Below are 10,416 nucleotides of genomic sequence, written 5' to 3' on the forward strand. Positions count from 1 at the left end.
TTTACAGCATAAAACCCTAGCTTTCTTTTCTCTTCTTGTTTGGAACGCCTCTTGACCTTGGAAATGCAAGAAAACCTTGCTCCAAGAAGCTTCAAGATCTGGCGGTGAGCTATAGAGAAATCATTGTGTGTTCGGTGAAGAATCACATGAAGAACTACTAAAGAAAATGCTCGCAACGGCTTTATCTAGCGCCAACGGTCGGATCCCAATCGATTGGATTACTCCCAATCGATTGGGGATGTAACAACCAAATTTCCTCATTTCGGATCCTAATAGTAATTATAAATATTTAGAAATGCTTTAGAAATATTCTAGAAATTTTTAGAAATTTTTAGAGTATTTTTATGTAATTTTTGGAGTTCGTTTGGTATTTTTATCAAACGAAACAAGTTGCAAAAAAATAAAAAATTAAGCCGAGGTTCGAACCGGAGACCTCCGGTTAAGCAAAGCCTTTAGTTGTCTCAGCTGACCAGGAACCCAGCAGGGTCGTACTTATTAAAGAAGGAGTAGAAATATTTTAAATAGTAGTAGTAAATAGAAAATAATTAGGAATAAAAAGGTTTCGGTTGAGATTCAAACCCGCGACCTCCGACCCGACCCGAATCTTAAGCGGAGTGCGATAGCCAAGTGGCCAAGCAGGCGGTGCTGTTTAGAAAAGATAGCGGAAATATTTTAAGTAGTAGTAGTTAAACAGAAAATATTAAGTATAAAAGAGTTGCGGCCGAGATTCGAACCCGCAACCTCCGACCCGGTCCACGCCTTAAGCAAAGTGCAATGACCAAGCGCCCAAGAGGGCGGTGATGAGCAAATATCGAGTGGAAATAATTTAAAGGATAGTTAGTTAACAGAATATGGGAGTTATAAAAAGGGAATAAGTTGGGGTGATGTTGCCGTGACCTAAACCTTTTCCCAATCTTCCTCTCGCGCGGCGTCGGTCTTAGCTCGGGCGAAAGTGCAAGGAGGAGTTAAGGTATCGTCTCCGGTGGTTGGCCAAGGTTCAATCCGAGGGATTCTTCACGCGATTGTGACTCTCTCGGCAAGGTGATCGCGTAGGCACAAGAGGAGGCCGGAAGGCTCGAGCTAACCGGAAACCCTAGAGCTCTTCTTCTCGGTTGTGAGTCCAAGAAGCAAGGTGAGTGCTTCCTCACCTGCAGTAGAGTAGTTTTGGATTCATGTGTTCTTGATTTCCGACGCATGCCGCAAAGATTGATGATTTTGAAGGTTTCCTGCCGTAAGTTTCATAAAGAAGATGAGAAGAGGTTTTAATTAATTCGAATATGTGGTTTAGTTTATTCCTTATTGTTTGATTGGAGCTACTGCCATGAAACTAAATTTAGTTCATTTAGATTTGGAAAGGAGTAAATTGTTCTGTTTTGAATGGCTATGGGTGGTATTGTAGTTCCTTTTTACCTCCATGCCGTGGACTGAAACAGTAGCAATTCCCTACTTTTCTTTTGTTGCCTGGCACATAGCATGAAGAACAATTATGGTTTGGGTTTAAAATAAAAATTATCCTTGCTAGTGTCCTTTTGGGTTCCTTGTTGTGGTACTGAACATGAAAAGATTTAGTTTACGGTTTGAGCTTATGGTTTAGTATTCCAGTTCAAATCATGTTGTAACATGCTTAAAGACCTCTATTGCTCTTTAAAAGTATAAGCTTTGCATAGGTTTCACATAGATTTATAATCCGAACCCTACATAGATTGCTTGTGACCTCAAATAGATTCAGTTTTGTATTGAATAACTAAGCATGAACGACCTTTGGGGATTTCGGATTTCCTACCGCTTGGCAGGAACAAGAAAGAGTTTAGTTTTCTTCTGAAGCCTGTAGGTTTGTTTTTTTTTTTTTGTAGCTTACTGCAGAATGGATTGTGCTTTGTTACTAAACATAAAGAACAGTGCTTATAGTTAGCATTTCATTCTACAATTCTTATAAATAGCATGCTTAGTCTTGCTTCAGTTTGTATGGGACTACAGTCCAATGGGTGGGCTCCCATAGTCACCCCTAGGTTCAGATAACCTAGCTATAGGTTCAGATAACCTAGTAAGAGTGAGATAAGATAAATCAACTTATGAATCAGTATTTTACTTTTATCAGTGGCACTGTGCTGGACTCTTAGTTGTCCTTGGGTTGGGCTCCCATAGTCGTCCCTAGGTTTAGATAACCTATTAAACCCTACTAGATTCGGGACAAGCTACCTCGGGTCTAGTTAGGGATGCGCGCATAGCAAATATAGTTGCCGGGCCCATCAGCAGCATGATTATTATTTTTATCTATTATGAAAATAGTTTTCAAAACTTCACAAATCAGTTACGTGAATACAGTTCAGATTCAGCATTAGCCTAGCATCAGTTTAGCTCAGCTTATGTATCAGTTCAATTAAACTTATTATTTTGAAGTATAAAAATATAAGTTTTGAACAAGTGAAATAAGCTTTACATGTTTAGCATTTCAACATGTCTTGTTTATTTTGCTATTAGATAAGCATGTGTAGTATTTCCTTTAAAGCATTCAGTTTTAGATTTATTTTTTTCACATGCATATTCGAGTTTTGTGAGTTAGATAGCGCTTACTAAGAAATTTTACTTATAGTTGCATTTCCTCTTACTGCAGATAAAGGAAAGGAAAAGTTATAACAAAGGAAGGCGACAAGGAGTTGCGGATGAATGTGTGATGCCTGGACTATAGAAGCCTTGGGATTTAGCATAAGAATTTATTAAGATTGTCATGTATTTATAATTCTTTCATTTAAATTGTTATGCACATTAGACCTATTATCTGAGTTGTACAATGGTTGCATGCATGTTCAGATTAATACATATATTTCAGCATGTTTAGATTGATGTATAGTTTTTGTTGTGTATACATGCTGGAGTAGAATGTAGGGATAAGTTATTCATGTTTCCGCTGTCATTAATTGCATGTTTAAAGAGTTTTATGTATTGATATTCACATGTGTGCAATGTTAGTTAAGATAAGTTAGTAGTCCAATAGCGCTCCGCCCTCACAAACTAGTAGTGAGGAGGGTGGGGTGTTACAGGGGAGGCTTTGAATCGATTGGCTGATCGATCCAAAGCGCCTCTGTGCTCTGTATAAATTGCTTGGATCGATTGCCTGATTTATCCAGGACCTATCGCGCATAATCCCATCTCCCAATCGATTGCCCTATCGATTGGAGGCTTTCTTTGCAATCGGAGATTCTCCCCAATCGATCCACCAATCGATTAGGGAGGCTTTTTGCCGCGGTACTCAACCAATCGATCAACCGATGGATTGGGCATGAGCCAATCGATCGGTTGATTGATTCAACCACATTTACTTGCCAAAACAAGTCCAAAGTCCCCTAAAACCAACATCTAGTCAACCATGACCTGTTGGTGCATCATGCCTAGAGTCTGGTCACCCTTGACCCTCTAGGACTTCCTCACCAAGTGTTCGGTCAACCACTTTAACCCACTTGGACTTTTCTTCTTGTGCCAAGTATCCGGTCAAAACTTTGACGTACTTGGACTTCTCTATACCAAGTGTCCGGTCAACCTTGATCCACGTGGATTTGTACGTGCCTGGCTTCATTCACCAGAACTTCCCTTCTGCCTAACTTCACTCACTAAGACTTCCCATCTACCTGGCTTCACTCACCAAGACTTTCACCTAGCTTCACTCTCTAGGATTTTCTCCTGGCTTCACTCACCAGGATTTTTCCACTGCCCGGCTTCACTCATTGGGACTTTCACCTGCCTGGCTTCACTCACCAGGACTTTCACCTGCCTGGCTTCACTCACCAGGACTTTCACCTGACTTCACTCACTAAGATTTTTCTTTCTACCTAGTTTCACTCACTAGGACTTCCTAGTCAAGTATTCGGTCAACCTTGACCTACTTGACTCTTCTTCATACTCAGACTGGTCAAACTCTAACCAGAGGGGAATTGCTCCAGCAATCTCCCTAATCGGATGATTGCACCTGCAATCTCCACGTATTGTCTGTATTGTCAAATATCGAAACCTATACATAAAGACTCAAGCTTGAGCCAACTCAAGCTTAGTAAACCAGGTCAACCTTGACCTAGGGATATTGCACCAACAGTCGACTCCTACTCCTAGGCCTGCTCTCGCCGAGTGCTTTCATTGGGCAATCCACTAATAGTGGATAAAAAGATTTGCAAGATTAGTACAAGAATTATAAATCTAAATTACCGACAATAAGGAAATTAAAATTGAGTAGGGGGTTGTCGGAGGTGCTTCGTAGCATCGCAGGAGCGTCTTTTGAGCGGAGCAAAATAGAGCAATCATGGTAGAAAGTTGTGTTTCATGTTCTGGCTGAAGACTTCTTATATAGGTTACTCCGGGCCCCTGTACTATGACGTCGGCCTAGCCAATCTGCGCACTCCACATTTGCGCTGAGATGGACTTTTACATTATGGGCGCCCGGACCACTTTTTCCAACAAAGCTTTTACCTACATGAAAAAGATTAGTCCGAGGTAATAAACATTATACTACCCCGTAAAACAAAAGTTAGCACAATTATAAAAACAGAGTAGTAATTATATTCTATCTCCTCGAGACCAGAATCTAGTCAAGATCTCAACTTACATTCCGAAATGGATCTAAGTTGGATCGACGCCTACTATTCCCTCAAACGGAGAACACATCCTTGTTAGAGTGTATACTAAAAGCCTAGCTTTTGTATAAACATTTATTTAGAAATAAAAGAATCACATTAGTCAAATATCTACATTTATGATAAATATAGTTGTTCAATTAATTTATATTGTAGATAACATGGTGTGTGGTGTCACACACAGAGGATCATATTATCAGCACCTTATAAATTATAAACAGTAGCTCACGACCAAGATGGAAAGGAACAAACCATTGGAAGGTCGTAGTGTAATTAGGTATTAGTTTGTCTTAACTATATAATTATACTAGTACACTTAGAGTGTATTGAGTAGGACCATTAGAGGTGGTTTCTTTTATACTGGCTTTATAAAGGAACAAAGACCCCAGTTATTATGGAAGTGTGTGCTCTTAATCCTAATATAATAACAAGCACATATATTTGATATTTATTTCTTTAATTTATCAATGGGTGAGATTTAGTTCGATAAATCAATAAGCCCGATAAGTTGGGAAATGATATTACTTATAGTGTGTGTTGTTGATTATAGAAAGAAACTATGTCCTAGTAATCTAGGTTGATAATGTCCCCAAGAGGAGCTCATAAAGATTTGTCATGTTAAACCCTGCAGGTGGACTTAGTCCGACATGACGATAAGGTTGAGTGGTACTACTCTTGGACTAAGATATTAATTAAATGAGTTGTCAGTAACTCACTTAATTAGTGGACATTTGACATCTTAAACACAGGGAGACTAACACACTCATAATAAGGAGCCCAAAATGTAATTTAGGATTGGTGCGGTAGTTCAATAATAGTTCTTTCGTGGAATGAATTATTATTGATGAAATTAAGTTATGTGTTCAGGGCGAACACGGGATGCTTAATTTCATCGGGAGACCAAAACCAATTCCTCCTCTCGGTCCCTATCATAGCCTCTTGTATATAGAGATTTATACCCACCACATACCCACCTTCTTACCCAACCAATAGGGGTCGGCCAAGCTAAGCTTGAAGCTCAAGCTTAGGGTCGGCCAAGCCTAAAGGTTGAGCCTTAAGGTGGCCGGCCAATAGCTTGGAGCCCAAGCTTAGGTGGCCGGCCACATCATATTAAAAAGGGATTTTTGTTAAAACTATTTCTTATGTGGATATCATGGTTTTAAAAGAGAGTTTAAAATTTAAATCTATCCTTTTATAGCTTTCTACAAAAGATTAAGAAAAGATTTGAAATCTTTCCTTATTTGTAGATTGAAAGGTAGATTTTAATTTTGAGAAAACTTTCCTTTTTAACCATGTTAATGATTTAAAAGAGAGTTTAAAAATTAAATATTCTCTTTTTTAAGTTTCTACAAAAGATCAAGAAAAGATTTGATATCTTTCCTTATTTGTAGATTAAAAGAGATTTTAATTTTCAGAGATAACTTTCTTTTTATCCACATGTTTAAAAGAAAGATTTTAATTTATAAAATTTCCTTTTTACAAACCACCATGAAGGGAAAAATTATTGGAGAAATTTTTTATAAATTTTCGGAGACAAATTAGGAAGTTTTAATTAATTAAAACTCTCCTTGTTTTATTTTTAAAGTGGTCGGCCATTGTAAATTGTGTAAAATACGACAACAAATAATAATTAAATAATAATATGTAATGGACGAAAAACCTTAACGAAATTTTTAGAAATTTTTAGAAATTTTCTGGGATTTAATTGGATCTCGTACGATGTATGTTAAGGGGATGGATCTATTGGGCTCGGAGAAAGCCTGTTTGGAATATCAATTTATATGGGAGTTGATTGGATTGATAAACCTAAGTTTTCTATTAAAACCTAGGTTTTTATCTTTCTCTTTATTTTTCCTTCTCCGCCGAATTCTTTAACCCCGATCCAGTGCCCTAGCTCCCCACGCGACACAGAGCTTCTTCCTTGAGCCTTCTCGCCGCGAGCACCAGTCGGCTTCCCTGTTCCCTTAGCCCTCATGCGTCGCCGTCTCGCCTCCTTCGCCGGCCTCCTTCGCCCTCACGCTGAGACGCCACACCACCGCCAGTCACGACGAGCACCAGCCGCCGATTTTTCCTCCCCACGCGGATAGCATAGCGGCGATCCTTCTCCCTCGCACGAGCACCGCGGACCACAGTCGCCGATCCTCTTCTCTCCGAGCCGTGACCCAACTGATCCGGTAAGTACACTTTAATATGTAGGTATAGGATCCGGGAGGTAAGGGTTAGGGCATGGAATAGTTGGTGAACTAATTGAATATGATAATCTACTGGGATGCGCTGTGATATGTGGTTTTTGTGATGTTTTTACGGTTCTTGCTTGTTCATACTCTGTTGAATGCTGCAGATTTGATTTCCGCAACGAATTTAGGGATTTTAGTTGTTTTTTTTTGTCGCTCTGTTGTTTTTGGGGTGATCTAGTTGGGATGCTAATTGAATTCGAAATTTTCTCAGTTCTTCACACTATTTTGGGTTTTGGACAGATTGTTCGGGCTTTAAGCTTGAATCGATGATACCATGTTTAATTTACTTCTCTGATGCTTTTGAAATATTGGATTAATGTGAGTGCGTGGATACAAGAGGAATATTCTATTCTTTGATTTGTTAGGATTTGGTGTCGGTTCTTTTGAAAAGGTTGTGGTGTGAGATGGAATTCGATTTCCAATCTCAGATTCGGCGTGAGTGACTGTAATTGGTGGTGTTTTATTCCTTTTGGATTTCTCAGGAGAATACCTCTAGATTTGCACGCTTTCTCATGACAGTGAGTTTCGGGTTTTGGTTTTGATGTCTTGGTTAATTGGTTGAAGCTTTGTTTCCTTCAAATGGCCATGGAGGTCACGACAGATTGTGATGGCTTTGTTTTCTTGTTCGAAAGGGTTTTCGAATGTTAACCGGTTTAGATTTGATGGAATATGGATTTCTCTTGGGATAGATTTAGATGGTGTGGATTTTAATTAAGGATTTATTCATTAGATTTGGGTGAATTGAGATTCATAGTTCGATTAGGGGTTTTCTCTATGTAAGTTGGGTATGGGTTTAGTCTGCGGTTGCTTGTGAGATTAGCTTAACTGTACAGTATACGATTTACAGGACGTTGTTTCAAGACAAGCACTTCGACGCAGGGGATTGTTTAGCTCGATCTACATTTAAGGCGGGTACTTCTTGCTTTGTTTTCCTTTAGTACTTTGACCATAGTGCATGAATTATTTTGGGCAAGGATTGTTTTTACTTTGACTCCACTCTTATTTTCCTGCGTTTGATACTTCCACTCAAAATCTTTGAGTTACTCGTTTTTATATCCATACAGTCTCTTGTTGTTGTCCATGATCAGTAGCAGATATTGGATACAATGTTTTTATGCTTTGACTGTTGTTTATTTATGTACAATATTGAGCAGGCTGGCTTCATGTAGTATGGCTATTTCTGCTTATATATATGATGACTGTCGCATTATTCGCATCATGTCATTGCATGCATGCCGCATCCTCGGCCACTCGAGAGAGTGGTAGCTGGAGTTGATGCCGCTTGTCCTGTCGTGCCGCACTCGGCCACGCGTGGGTAGTGGTAGCTGGAGTTGCGAGCAGCAGGGACCCCCCTTCGCTGTGTAGCTAGTTAGCTACTCAGCACCAGTCCATCCGGTCACTCGCAGGAGTGGCGGCCTTTGGGTGGTACAGTTGTCATTGATCCGGCCTCTCGACCATACAGGGGTCATGGTGCAGAGAGGTGGGCAGGGTGACCATCCGTGCATACGCTGTTATTATGCCTGCTTGGGCTGCTGCTGTTTATTTAGGTTATTATTGCTTTCTTATGCTGATGTGGTATATTTATGCTGCCGTTGCTTCTTGCTGTTGTTCACTTATGCTGATATGCTTACTTGTTTTGAGATATAATCTCATGGTAGATGTTTAGTCATTGGAAAGTTGTATATACCCTGCTTATTACCTCTGTAGTATGAGCAGTACTGTAGCAGTTTAGTACCAGTTCTGACCTACTATACCTAGCATAGGATATGGTTTCAGGTATGATCATTTATTATGACTTTACTTTAGTGTCTGCTATTCCTTTATGAGATTGTATACTCTTGGCTCACTTTCTAGTTGTACGTTATATTCATGCACTATCTTTCTATACCCGCTGAGTTTCAATACTCACCACCTCGCAAATTGGTTTTCTTTCGCCAGGTAGCAGTAGATTATTCATGGATGCTTGGAGAGATGCCGGTTGTCAGTCCTGGGTCCCGCGTCATATTCGAAAATCGATTTTTGGTTCTGTTTCTCTTTACTTGCATTTCGTATTCGTTGGATTTGGTGTTGTGAGAACTATGTTTTGATACTTGTTGTGTGGACTTGGTATTTGTGATGTTTTGATAACTTTGCAATTTGTGGGTTTTTTCTTCGTTTTCTTTCCGCTGTACTTATTTTATTTTTTTGTCCAGCCGAGTAGGCTGAGTATATTAAACTGCGTGGTTGTGTTGTTTCCATTTTCTATGGTACATATATTCCAGCCGAGTGTGGCTGATGTATATTTGGTATGTAGTAATGTTTCATATTGTCACCCGTACAGGGGAGATGCTGCTGAAATTTCTTTTAGCAAGGACTCCTCTGGGGGCGTGACAATTTTATGGTATCAGAGCAGTTTCGATCTTGTTTTGAGTTATGATTTTCGAGTTAATCTGATACCAATTTAGTGGTATCAGAGCATGGTTCGAGTCAAATGCTGTGTTTTGTGTTTTGAAATTTTGATCTTGTTTCGATTTATGATTTTCGGTGTTCCGATTGTTTGGTTTTCCCTTTGTAAGTTGAACCCTCAATGTGACTCTCGAGTTGTGGGACCAGGCAGCGGCAGGAATCTCCAAGCTATAGGAGGTATGTGGTATACCGTTATTATACACTTTGGGTAGTACTTGGTTAGTTGTTTATACCATGTGTACTTGTTTAGTTGTTTGTACCATGTGTTTATACCATGTATGATTTGTGATGTCAGCCATTGGTTAGATCAGATATGGTGATAGGTTGTCTTTTGATGATCTATTAGTGGATATTAGACTTAATGGTCTATTATTTAGTCTTTGATGTTGATAGTAACTTAAAGAGTATGATGCCTTGATATTTATGGAGTTGGTGATTTCTGTTGAAGGTTAGATTACAAACTTTGTGTCAGTGATCTTATTTTTGGGTATGTTTGTTGTACGGACACGAGGAGGCCTTGATATTGCTATTTAGGTTTATAGTGCCCTAGATATTTTTATGGACCCGATGTATGGAGTGTCGATTTACTCACGTTGATTTGGTTAATAGAGGACTGATTTACTCTTATTAGCTTGATCAGTAGGAGACCGACTTACTCTTTCATAGGTCTAAGGCTCCCTATATATATAGCAATTATGGAAAGGGAAAATTTAGAGGATGATATTAAGAACTTTGAAGTCTGATTCTCTGTGTGTCAACAAGTGAAGGCAAAATATCAGAGTGGCGCAGTGGAAGCAAGATGAGTCCATAACCCACAGAAGCATCCTTTTCGAATAAGGATTTGATCATGATATTATGATAGATTGGTATAGCAATATGTTGCTGGGTTATTATCCTGGGATGAGAGTCCCTGAGTTGAGTAGTAAATTTGGGGACCAAATTTTTATTAGTGAGGGAGAATGTAAAATACGACAACAAATAATAATTAAATAATAATATGTAATGGACGAAAAATCTTAACGAAATTTTTAGAAATTTTCTGGGATTTAATTGAATCTCGTATGATGTATGTTAAGGGGATGGATCTATTGGGCTCGGAGAAAGCCTGTTTG

The sequence above is a fragment of the Zingiber officinale genome, chromosome 7A (assembly GCF_018446385.1).
Source record: "Zingiber officinale cultivar Zhangliang chromosome 7A, Zo_v1.1, whole genome shotgun sequence".
Taxonomy (NCBI): domain Eukaryota; kingdom Viridiplantae; phylum Streptophyta; class Magnoliopsida; order Zingiberales; family Zingiberaceae; genus Zingiber; species Zingiber officinale.